The following is a 13449-nucleotide window of genomic DNA, read 5'->3' as shown; positions in this document are numbered from 1 at the left end:
AGTATATATTTAAAGAAGATAAATAAATGAGTAAGATAAGTTAATTTGGAGATGCAGAAGATATTAAAAATAAATTTAAGGAACTGCAGAAAGGGGGGAAGGAAGTCAAGTTTTAAAATGTCAAAATGACTGTAAAATCAATGAAATGTATATATCTGAAAAGAATAAATAGAATTAGGGGGGAAAACAAAAAACAAATGTCCTATGGATGTAAGAATAGTGGGTAGATATTTGATATATTCCACATCAGTACTTTGCTGTAGCAGTCGACACTGAAAGGAACCTGAAGAACCATAATGGAGTCAACAGATAGTATTGAACAGTCCCCAACATTTAGCAGCCAACATTTGACAGTATCTGATAACTGACAGACAGCAGCAGTCAGTGTTCAACAATATCTCCTATGTAGTGTTCAACTATTTGACACTACTTGATAGCTGACACACACAGTAGCTATTAGAATTTGACGGTATCTGATGCGTATCTTGAGAGGTTTCTCATATGTTTCTTTTATTGTGTCTTTAAGAAACACGAAGATGATATTGTATACCCTGCCCTCATTGGACCTTTCTTCCAAGTAAGTGCCTTTAAGGTCATGTGCATGTTGTCATCAGTTTTGAAAGCCCAGGGGATGACCAAAACAATAAATATCTTATACGCAAGTTGTGTGTGCTCTGCACTATAACAATTCAAAAGGTGAATTATTTGATGCATGCATGTTGTGTAAATCAAGGAAATGCTTTGCTCTCAGTTTGTGCAACTTATTTTGTTATTTTTACTATTTTGCTGATAGGCATGTAGAAAGGGAACATGGACTTATACAAGGCGGTGAAGCCCTGCCTTCAGGGCACAGGAAATTTTATTATCAATTGAACTGAGATTTGAGATTCAGCAAGTGCTGTCCCTACACTTTCATGGATATCTTCACAGATCTTCAAAAATCTGAATATTTAAAAAGCAATAAACAAGCGCAAGCACCTGGGATTCTTAGGGAATGGGATTTTGTGGCAAGTAGCAAGCTTGGAGAATTGTGTGCCAGACATGCAGCCCTGAGTATATTGCTCATGCAGCTACTGGATTTGCATGAGCAAAACTAAGCCTGTGCCAATATTTTTCACTTTTAGACCATATATGAGGGAGAAGAGGCAAAAAGAAAATACCATTGCTATTGGGGAGGAAATTTCAGGGGGTGCACAGATTTCACATTTACCTTAAGTCTCCATAACATTACGATGTAACTAAGTTTTGTGTGTCTTCATTCTTGTCTGAATTTTAAAAACAATTCTTGTGCTGTATTCTGCAGCCTTCCTGGCTGCCAGCATTTCCCGCAAGCATTTGAGAAGGCCACAAAGTGTAGACAGCCCGAGACTGCCTTGGAGGGGCCTAAGAGCAACACATTTTTTTAAAATAAAAAAGGTAAAAGGAATTCCTTTCAATTTGGTTTTAACCTTTGTCACCAGATATAAGGCACTCCACAGACAGCCTCCAGGGTTGTCTGCACTTTGAGGTCCTCTCTTCTCAGGGGCTTTCAGGAAGCTATGAGGTCTAGAAGGCAGCCATATTTTAAGCAGGGACACATGCAAATGCAATCGATGGCTACCTCATAATGCCTCGAAGCCTTAAGGTAATCCAGCTTTAAAAACAAAGTTCCCTCCCCCTCTTTCACTGAATAAGGAAGATAATAACTGCATCTTTTGCAGGGGGAGAGGGAAGACACTAAGCAGAAAGATGCACTATAAGTGAGAGTTCTGCCTGAAACCAAATATGAAGCACCACCTTTTAAGAATGCATTAACTTTTCATTTTAAAGACAGGTTTTGGAAGTGTGTCAAGCAAGAGTTTTCACGAACTGACCATGCTACAAAGAGGTGATAGTGGCGCAGACAAGGATACCTTGTTGGAGTTACATATTCTTGAATCTGATTTGGGTACTCAGACCCAGAAACCTCCCCCCCTAAATAAATTCACACTTGACTCAAATTTTTGGTTTGCTTTTGGCAGAATTTAGGCCACAACTTTGTTGATTACAGAAAGTGACTGGTTGCATAGGCTCTGGTTCCAGCATAGGTCAGCCAAGGGTGAACACCTGGATAAGCAGAAAGCCGGGAACAGGGTATCTCCGCCACCCAAATGTCCCCCTAGACTCAGGCATGGGCACAACCCCCTGTCAGGGGTTGACCAAACCATTGAGTCCCTGGATTCCTTTAACGGATTTCCCTTTGCATAGGGATGGTGAGAGCGTTCTCCCATCCTTATCACCTGAGCAAGAGCCTATCCGCAACCTTACAAGTTGTGACGATTTGCTACACGGCAGGTGAACCCAAATGGCAACAGCCAATCAGCCAAGTAGGGAAAATTCCTGCTGTGCCCCTGTCCCAATGACAGACAACACACGACGGCATAGCAAAGTCAAACACAAAGCCCTAACAGTAGGGAGAGGTGGGTGGGTGTTCCGAATGCACGTGCTGAAACAGGAAGCTGTGGGTATAAATAGGTCCCTCAGACCATTTGGACTGCGTCCCATTGGCCAGATTGTACCCAGCTATGAGGGACCTACCAATCAGGTGTTGTGGCTGACCACTTGTACCCACCCACAACACAGGGTGTCAGTTTTCCAGGTCTTACTACAATACGTGCCCTCTTTAAGGGAGGACCCGATTTATATTGTGGCATGTACAACCTGCTTAAAAGGCAAGGTGTGCTTTTACAGAAGAGATACCATTTAGTTCAGGTGACGAGGGGAATCAGAACCATGCTTCAGACCACATATTATAGTATGCTCCCCAGAATCAGCTGAATCAACTCAGAGCTAAACAATGTTACATTTAGCAGATAAGAAATGACCCACCCTCCATAATCCTGTCCTTATCCATTTCCCATTGTCTGGCCCGAGCCATTTATAGGCAGGAAATGTGAGTCAACTGAATTATGAGGCTCTGTCTCTCATTCCCTTGTGGACTGAGATTGCCAAATCGAATGCAATGGTTTCTGGGGTCCTGTCTTTCTTTTATTTGTTTGTTTCTTGGAAAGAAACCCTACAAGAAGATCACTATTTAAGAGGGAAAGTGCATTAGGAAAGCCATTGAAAATAGTCATAGTATTTTATGGGTTGCTGGTGTTTCTCAGAAATGTTTTGTGCTTCTGGATGAGAAGATTAGTAAGAAAAAATGCTGTGCCTTGCCTACTCATCGGGACATTTTTGTCATCAGCTTGGGACCAGGATACCTAAAATACTCCCTCAAACATTCAACCAAACCCTGCACTGCAGCATAAGGCCTCTTGCAGATACTATCTCACCATGTGGTCTGTTCCATGCAAAATTTGACCTTTCATGTGGCGGCATACATATGTATGCTGCCTTTCCATAGTTCAATCCATGCTGAAGGCGGCTTACAACATGAAAAAGTATACAGTTACAGCCTAACAAAAGTAGTCATATGCAATAAGTAAAACATCAAAAAATACACAATCAAACAAACAATTTCCACATAAATCATAATAGGATCTAAACTAAATATACAAAAAATATATGTTTAATGCTGTATCATGTTTTTAATATTCAGTTGGGAGCCACCCAGAGTGGCTGGGGAAACCCAGCCAGATGGGCGGGTGTAAATAAATATTATATTATTATTATTATTATTATTATTATTATTATTATTATTATTATTATTATTATTACAATAACAGCAGCAGCCTCCCCAACAACCCTGCCCCCTGTAAGCAATACCCCAACGCAAGAGTCAGTCAGGACCCCACACTCCCAGGCCATGTGGGAAAAGGCCTGCAAGGCAGAGAACATGTCTTCTAGAATTCACAGTCAAGATTGTGACACCTGCCTTTGGAACTTGCTGCATATCAGTCAGTTGCTGTCTCTGTTGTCTTTGCAACACCCATTGATGACCTTACTTTTTCAACAAGCCTTTTAACTGCAGGCTTCTTTATCCCAGTCTACATGTATCGGATTTGACTTTTTAAAAAAGAAATCGCTTTATATACCGTATTAGCCCGAATATAAGCCATACCTGAATATAAGCCACACCTTTTAAATTTGGGGTGGGGGGTGGGGATAAAAAAAAAGACAATATCCGAATATAAGCCACTCCCTTGAAATTCTGCAGGCACTCACACCCGTTCCATTTTATCGTATGTCTGTTGCAGCAGCGATATTGTAAAAGCCAATTTTTGTAAGGTCGCGAATTTAAGCCGCACTTTAACTTTTCATGGTCAGAATTTGGGGGGGGGGGTGAGGCTTATATTCAGGCCAATACAGTATGTTTTTGTTGTTATATCATCTTGCAATTCTTGAGGGGAGGTTATTCATAATTTGCAATAAATTAATAAAGGACAAGCTTCGTGCCAGCTTGCCATGCCAATTCTTATCTTCCCCTATGTACAGTTGTTGAGAGCCTACTTTTAGTCCACATGTGGTCCCAGGGAGGCCCACTCAACAATGTATGGCAATGTGCCCTGAAGCATCTCCCAGAATCCACATTTCTGTGATGGATGCACAGGAGCTCCTTGGCCAACAAGTCAATATGAGAGGTGTTCCCTGAAAGCAAAGGTTTGACAGCCACTGCCCCATGCCAAATCCAAAGGATTGGTGAATGGAAATGCCACATGTATCAAGGTTTATATCTTAAAAACATGTGCTTTCCTCATCAGTCAGGAGATTTCATAGAATCATAGTATCATAAATTGTAGAGTTAGAAGGGATCCCGTTGCAATGCAGGTATCTCAGCTACAGCATCCATGACGGATGGCCATCCAACCTCTGCTTAATATCCTCCAAGAAAGGAGAGTCCACAACCTCCTGAGGGAGTCTGTTCCACTGCCAAACAGCTCTTATTGTCAAAAAGTTCTTCTTGACGTTCATTCAGAATCTCCTTTCTTGTAGGTCAAAGCCGTTGGTTTGAGCCCTACCCTCCAGAACAGGAGAAAACAAGCTTGTTCCCTCCTCCCTGTGACAGCCTTTGATATATCTGAAGATGGCTATCATATCTCTTCTCAGTCTCCTTCTTTCCAGGCTAAACATATCCAGTTCCTTCAACTGTTCCTCATGAGGCTTGCTTTAGAATTTTAATTTAGAATTTTAGTCCTTGGTTTCCAGCAGAGCAGTGGGGAGTTAGGAAACAAAATCAAAAGGCACCTGCCCCTTGATTTGTGTAACACACCATAGTGACTAAGAAAGAAAGAAGCAATGAGAATAGACAGCAACCAAGGCCACCAAATCAACATGCAAGGCAGGGAACTGCCTCACATTTACAAGATATATAGGCAGTCTTCCAAAGTGACTTCTCTGTGTAATAAAAACTAATGGCAGTCACAAACTATTGAACAGGGTAACTGATAAGAATTACCTTTGACTTTATTTGTATTGTTACTGGCCAAGGCGTTTCTATAAAGCCATGTGCCTGCCATAAGATAGACAATGAGTCAAGTCCATTTCCAATTAAACTACTGATGGGCGTGCCTCAGAGCCTGCAAATATACAGGGACGCGGACTTAGAAAAAATATTGGGGGGGCCCGGGAAAGCTCATGAATAATAAATAAGCTCATGAATATGCAAATAAAGTGGCTCCGGCCCTAAATAGGGCAAGCCACGCCCCCCAGCCAGCCGATTGGCTGGCTGGGAGGTGTGGCCAGTCGGGATTCCCCTGTTCTCGCGGGATTTCCGGCAGTGCCTCCGATTAGGGCGCGCGGCTGGCTGGCTGGCGAAGGAGCAGGTGAGGAGGAGGCGGGGGACGGCGGCGGCGCTCTGCTGAAAGGGCGCCCGCCCGAGATTATTGGGGGGGCTGAGCCCCCCCAAAAATTTTTTTGAGGGGGCTCGAGCCCCCTCAAGCCCCATGGAGTCGGCGCCTATGCAAATATACAATGCAAATAAATTGCCCAAGACACTGTTCTTTGTCCAGCTAAGCACATGACAAACATGGTTGGTGACTTCTCAGGCCATTAGTGATTCACTTGCAGTCCTCCTATGGAAGGATATGTGCAATGAAGACTCTCAGCTAATAGTGAGCTTTAGTTCTCATAGCTAGTATAGGCAATCATGGGTAGGGGTACGGGCCAGTCAGATGGGAGACTGCTTGGGAACTAGGGATCATCGAGGGATTTGTCCCTAGCAAATACTCATACAAAACTGGTGTGATCCACACCTCCTAGATGTGGATGGATCAGAATGCAGTTACCTTTCAGATAACATTTGGTGGTTCCCTCATTGCAAGAAGTGAACCAGGCATAGGGCCTTCTCCATAGCTTTGCCCACCCTGTGGAATGTCCTCCCATCAGATGTCAAGGAGATGAGTAATTATATAACCTTTAGGAGACATCTGAAGGCAGTCCTGTATAGGGAAGCTTTTTAAGGTTTAAGGTTTTACTTTTTTATATATAAACTGGAAGCTGCCCAGAGTGGCTGGGGCAACCCAATCAGATGAGCAGGGTATTAACAACAACAACAACAACAACACAACAACATTGTTATCATCATCATCATCATCATCATCATCATCATCATCATCATCTTAGCCCAAGCTACAGATCTAGTGACATTTGTGAGTCTTCACATGCAGTTACAAAGGGAAGTTTTCCATGCAACTATTGTGTTAATACACTTAACCTTACTTATGGTGATATGCTTGAGGCTCCTGATCAAAACATAGAAAACACTTTATCTTCTTGAAAAAATGTAACTTAGCAGAATTCTCTGAGGACCAAACAGCTCAATCCTTTTCTGGGAAACCCTCCATAAGTAAGGTACACAAATATTACCTAGGCAACCACATCTCTACCCACCCATGTGTGAGGTCACAAAAGGCTAATGAAACAAGCATATGAAACTGTCTCACCCTGAGTCAAAATACTGGTCCATCTGATTCAATGTTGCCTACTTTGGAAGCAGCTCTCAAAGGTTTCAGGCACAGATCTACCCCAGTCCTGCAATCAGATCTTCTTTAACTGGAAATATTAAGGATTGGACATGGGATCTTCTGTGTGCACATGTATAAATCTCAGGTTGGCTGAAGCCCTTACTCGCAAGCTGAGAGTCAAGGGCTAGGCATCTCAGAATACTTCTTCCCCTAACACTTGATGATGTCGGAACACCACCCATTCAAAGTTTTTGTATCCCCAAGGTGAGTGTCCTTTTTTGTGCTCAATTTATTCCTCCCTGTCCCGCCTCTTCTATGAGATTTCCTCGCAACAGCAGCAATTCTGACACTGGAACAGCTTCACTGCAAAGAAGTGGGTTCTGATACAGAGAAGGTGAGTCCCATTTATCTTCAGAGCAACAAATTCCTGCAGCCTCAAAGCCTCATTCTTCATGAAGGGACTTCCAAGGAATTTCAAGGGAAGCAAAAATAGTTTCAGTAAGTGACATTTCTCAAGGGAGCTCTGCAGATCCTTATCTATTACAGACAGGAGGGAAATTGTGTGCATTATGGATGAGAGATACGCAGCCTTCAGAATACCCATGCACAATGTATTCATGGTGAATTAGCATATATTCTAATATGTTCTATCCCTCTGTTATGTTTTTAAACCACCCTTCATCCCAAGGAGATCCCAGGTCAGCAAATTGTAAGGAATACACACAATTGTGTGTATTCCTTACAATTGTCTTTTTCTGTGTGTGTGTGTGTGTGTGTGTGTGTGTGTGTGCGCACACACAACTAAAAATCAAGAGAAAGCAGAACATTCTCAGCTCACTTTCTGAAGGAGCAGTAACATCATTCCCTGATGATAAATGCCAGGTAACATGAGGACGGTCTTTTGAACAGCAGAGGGTTCTACAACCAGGGTGCCACAGAAAATAAGGTCCTATCCCAGGTCACTGAATTGCAAACCACAGCCATAGGCAGAAGCATGAGTAGGGTCTCCTCCACAGATCATAAGGCTGAGGGTGGTAGATAATGGAAAATGTTTGCTTATATAAAAAAGGGCAAATCAGGGGAGGGTTGGCTGGGCAAGTGCAGAGAGTCAATAATGGGTGGTAGTTATCTAAAACCTCAGAATCCAGGTAGGTCCCCTTAAAGAGAATATGTACCCTCTCCACCACTTTTAGATTGATTATAGGAGTTTATAGCTTCCTCCAATGAGGCAGTCTTGACTGTCTGCACTCCTCTGGCCAGCCCTTCCTGGCTTGCTCTTTTATGCCAAGACAGGCAAGTGTCAAGAGAACCAATGACTGTCATAGCAATGTTAGTATAATTCTGACTGTCTGTGATCTCATATGTGGGTGGGGGTGTGTTCAGGAACAGAACAGATCCTGTTACATTCCTTATGACATCATCAGAGATTGAAATTGGGCTCAGAATCAGACTTGGAATAAACCAAGATATTGCCCAAGTTTGTTTGTTTTAAAATCTTTTTTCCAACCCTGACTGGGCGGGTTCTTTCTTCCAATAGTAATTCTGCACTCCTAGTAGCAAGCTATATTTTAAGGAAGCTGTCTGTCACTGCTGATCATTTCACATTGGAACTCCCAGGAATGCAGCTCAGAACGCTTGCTGCATTTGGGTCACAGATGGTAACAAACGGTGGAATTCAACATAAAGCTAATACAACCATTCCATCAGCGTAACCATTTCTTCTTGCCAGGTGGAACAATCTACCCTCCCCCTGTTAGCTGTTCTGGGGGTTCTGCCTGCCCCAGCTGGCTTTAGGGGACAAAAGGGGGCTGTGAGAAGAAGGTGGAAACCCCATTGCACAAGTGGGAATCATTGAGCTGGCTTCCGCTAGTGCAATTATTTAGTGGAATCCGGCCTTTCAAGCAGCCAGGATTTTTGTAGAAGTGGTGAGGAATGCCCTCTGGCCATTATGCAACATTCCATCCCTATGCTGCTTTGTCCTCGAATAAGAGGCAGTCACAGCTGCAGGCAACACCAGAATGGGCCTTCTCTGCGGTGGTTCTCCATTTGTTGAATGCTCACCTTCACTACACATCTTTAGGCGTCAGGCAAAGACCTTCCTCCATAACCAGGCCTTTAGTCTTTAACTATATTTGGCCTTTTTCATGTATTTCTCTTTCCTCTTGGTTTTAATGTGTCTGTGTGGTTTATTGTCTATCTGGTTTGTAAGTCACTTTGGGTTGCCCTGGGCAAAATCAAGCAACTAACAAATTTAACAAATCATAATAATGTACAGATATATGAATGTACATGCGAATGGCCCAGATAACATATGACATCACACACACTGTAAGTTCCTGCACAGTCCATATGCCCTGAAGTTTTCTCCTCTTAAAGTTCAAATGGGTTAAATTTCACTTTGAAAATTCTAAAATGCAATCCAATCTATATTTCCAGGGATTTTACAATGCAATGTCGTGTTCATGAGTTGTCTTTGAAGATCTGAAATACATAGTTAAAAATATTCCCTCCTTATCCATCAATTTTCCACGGAAAGAAAGACAGGCTCGGGCAAAGCAAGTCAAGACTTTCTCAATGACAGATTCCATGTTTTATTAAAGGACAGTTCAACATACCTCCATTAGCTAATATTACTTTCTGTACTCAACTTTGCAGATTCTTCGACTTGGCTTATCTTTATTAAACATACTTTTCCTTTGTTGTTCTGAGTCTCCTCATAGCTTCATCTCCAGAGTAAAGGAAGGAAGCTTTTACTTTCTTTTTTTTAAGAAGAGGTAAAAGCAGCTCTTAACTTGTACAACTGACTGAAGAAGTATTCATTGTTTTGGTTTTTAAAAAAACATTTTTACCAAAGTTTGGTAAAAAGTTTGACATTTTTTTAAAAAAGACTTGTGAAAATGTTTTTACATTTACTTGCATAGCCATTTTTTCTGTCTCTCACTTAGTGTCATGGGGGTCAAAAGAACTCAATTAAACAGTCAAAGTTGATTAGCTGTGCATTACAGTGATGCCATCCCATTCACTACTTGATCCCTGTGTGGTTGGGATCCCCCCCTCCCAGTCTGACTAATTCTGGAAATAAATCAAAAGAGTAAGAACCCAGGTTGTGCAGGCGGATGACAACACTGTAGCAACTGAAGGAAACTGAGGCACTGAAGAGGTTTGGGAAATGTGAATGTTCTTACAATCAAAGGAGTCTTGAGGAATTCCTCCCCCTTTAAATATCTATTTGTGATCTGAGAACAAGCTGTGTCAGGGAAATCCCCTGCAAATGGACGCAGAAGCAGAAATTGCTGTAGTTCTTGTGTTCATCTATGATCAGGAACGTGACTCAATTGAGCAAGTGGGCTCACAACAGTGCTGTATAAAAGCTGGAAAACAGTGCACAATTGATGAGGTTGTTTTTAAAAATTGTTTGGGCACCTCCTTTATATTGCAAGGTTGAGCAGAGGAACATCGGCACTCAGTCCCCCAAGCAGGATTGAACACGCGCACACTCCCACCTATCAGAGTTAAATCCTGCTTTCTGAATGGTTGAGCTCAATTTGGGAGCTCCCTGCAGGATTTTCACACACCCAGTCAAACCAGGGAGGATTGGACTCACCCCACATCGGCTGATCAGCTGGGGTTAAATCCTGCTTCCTGCGGGGTTGAGCGGCGCCAGCAACAATAATTAAGACAGAAAGCCGACAGAAATTCTTTTGTAGGAGACTGATCCACCCCCCCCCAATTCATCCATAATTCATGCACACTGTTCTAGAGCAGCAGACATATGATCAGTAATTTTGTGATGGTGAGGGGTAAAACAATTTTTCTTTCAGTAATCATGTTCCCACCAAATCAAGTAGATTTCCCTAACTGTAACACCACGATTAAGATGCATCTTAAATGCAGCACAAATGCTTTCCATATTGCATTGTACCAGCTAGTTATATGTCAATAATGTGTGTGTGTGTGTGTTAACATCCATTTGCAATATTGCGTGTAGAGTTGCCACTGATTTACAGATTGCCTAAAATAAATTTAAATGCAAATGTAGAACTGTGGGATATTTTGCATGTTTTACTGAAACTATTAAGGGGGGGGGGGGTTCCAGTGCAGGTTATGTAATTTTGTGATTCATTAATTCAGCTTTTCCGGTGGAGGAATATGCTCAAAGCTTCATTATACATCAAAGGAACACACTGATAAAAGAAATTTATAATATGCAATGTGCTAGATATAGAGTAACAGCAATGCTAGTACATTTTGGAATGGGTGGACTACCTCTTTAAAGCTATGGGTTGAAAATTTACAGAATTTTTATTTCTGGGTATGGAATTGAAAAAAAGATGAAATTAACTTATAAACTCACTAATATATTTTGTCCCACATTTTGCAAAGTGGCAAATTAAATAGCTGAGCGTACTGAGCATACTTTTATGTGTAATCTCAATCCTACATGGATCATAGAATGTTATTCAAGAGCTGTTATGTAATGACTAAAGATGTTTACACTGTGAAGTAAAAGTGGATTAATGGACATTTCTTCACCCAAGAGAAGCCTAGAAACTAGTTCTTTGAGAGTGGTTAGGAATTTATAATGGACATTTCTCATCAACCTCATCAAGTTAAAACAATAATTTCAAGGATTGCTTGGGAAGATGCCATGTTCGTATATAAAATTTGGGAAGTTTAATTGAGGGGTTCCTTTTCTTACATATTTCCTCCACTTATGTGCAAAGGGGGGGAGGAATTATAGCCAATTTTTGATCTGGCTGGGTAGGCAGGTGTCCTCTTCCTCCCTCACCTCTCCATGTGTATCCCTCCCAAAGTTGAGTGCTCCATGGAAGAGGAGGACCATCCCAGATATAAGGAATGTACCATTATTGTCAGTCGGGGGGGGAAAAGATTTTTCGATTTAGCATTATCAGATTCGTTCCTGAATAGCGAATCTAATCAGAGTGACACAGAATGCATCCAAAACAGATCAGGCTGCTCCTAAATGCTACAGATACAAAGGGAACCTTGTGATTGCTGCATTTCTCTGGAATACACACATTTTTCTTTGAATCTCCTGCTAATGTACACATTTTTTGACATGTTTATTGGTAGACAGCTGCATCACAAAATTCAGAGTCAAGTTTTGAAGAATAGCTGCATTTCAGTTTGCATACTGGTTCACCTCCTGAAATTCCCTCTTCCACACCACTAATAAAGGTACAACAACTCTTTCCTCTTTTCCACCCAAATGCAGCGCCACAATTTTCCCTGATTACTGATTTAGCACCATTTTCCTCTTGACTTGCTACTCCCTTTTCCTTTCTGGAATAATCTCATCCATAGCTTCACCCAGTTAGTAATGATGTAATGAACAGGATTCCATGCAGCCAGCCTGATTTGGCTATGTGATTATTTCACTTAAGAAAGGCAATGTAGAGTTACAAATGGAGAGAATTTAAATAAATGAGTACTACCCTTAAAATGGTCCAAAAACTACAATTATTGCAGAATACAGCTGCATATAGACTGTTGATATTGCGTGTTGACTGGGGCAGTGAGTCAACGCCCTCTCATCAGATGTCAAGGAAATAAGTAACTATCCTACTTTTAAAAGACATCTGAAGGCAGCCCTGTTTAGGAAATGTTTTTAATGTTTAATGCAGTACAGTGGTACCTCGGGTTACAAACACCCTGGGTTACAAGCACCTCAGGTTACAGACTCCGCTAACTCGGAAGTAGTACCTCGGGTTAAGAACTTTGCCCCAGGATGAGAACAGAAATTGCACAGCTGCGCAGTGCAGCAGTGGCGGGAGGCCCCATTGGCTAAAGTTAAGAACAGTTTCAGGTTAAGAATGGACCTCCAGAACAAATTAAGTTCGTAACCAGATGTACCACTGTATTTGTTTTTAATATTTGCTTGGGAGCCACCCAGAGTGGCTGGGGAAACCCAGCCAGATGGACGGGGTATAAATAATAAATTATTATTACATTATTATGTATATAACTCAAAAAATGATTTTAAAATCTACATTGGCTACCTATTTGCTTCTGGGCTAAATATAAGCTGCTAATTTCTGAACTTGTTGGCGTCTGTCTGTCTCGAGATACAATGGAGTACACCTCTGGGTGGGGTGAAGTTAAACCACTGGAGAATCACAGCGCCTGCTGTGGCTGCTTCCTGTGTTGTTTTTCCTGCTTTAGCAGTTCCAAAGTGACTTCCCAGGGGTGTGAGCCTGAGCAGTGTGTCTGGAGGTCCTGGGCTGCCCAGATGACAAGGACTTACTGATGTGGTGCAAAGGAAAGTGGAGCAAAACATTTGGCACCGGCTTGACTGCAGAGCTTGCTGGAAAGAGGTGTACAAGGCACCATTCAACTGGACTCCACTCCAGATTTGTGTAGAGCAGTGTTTCCCAACCGGTGTTCTGCGGCACACTAGTGTGCCGCGAGACGTTGCCTGGTGTGCTGTGGGAGGGAGGCGGGCGAGTCGGGCGGCGAGAGGCGGGGCGGCGGCAGCGAGGAGAGGCCGCCCAGCGCGGGGCTCTCGCCGTCTGCCTGCCTGGCTGCCTGCGTGGCGCTGACGTCACGGGGCTGTAACGTGCCC

At 42.4% G+C, this 13449-nt stretch overlaps 1 long non-coding RNA gene across 1 annotated transcript in view; it reads right to left on the bottom strand.

The window, feature by feature from the left end:
- Positions 1–6744, bottom strand: part of LOC308585331 — a 31038-nt gene extending 24294 nt beyond the window's left edge. Inside the window, exon 1 of the long non-coding RNA XR_014007282.1 lies at positions 6617–6744. This is a non-coding gene — a long non-coding RNA (uncharacterized lncRNA). The remainder of the gene's footprint in view (positions 1–6616) is intronic.
- Between the last annotated feature and the right edge of the window lie 6705 nt (positions 6745–13449).

This window comes from Podarcis bocagei (assembly GCF_964188305.1).
Source record: "Podarcis bocagei genome assembly, chromosome: 4".
Taxonomy (NCBI): domain Eukaryota; kingdom Metazoa; phylum Chordata; class Lepidosauria; order Squamata; family Lacertidae; genus Podarcis; species Podarcis bocagei.
This window is presented reverse-complemented; position numbering and strand designations above follow the sequence as displayed.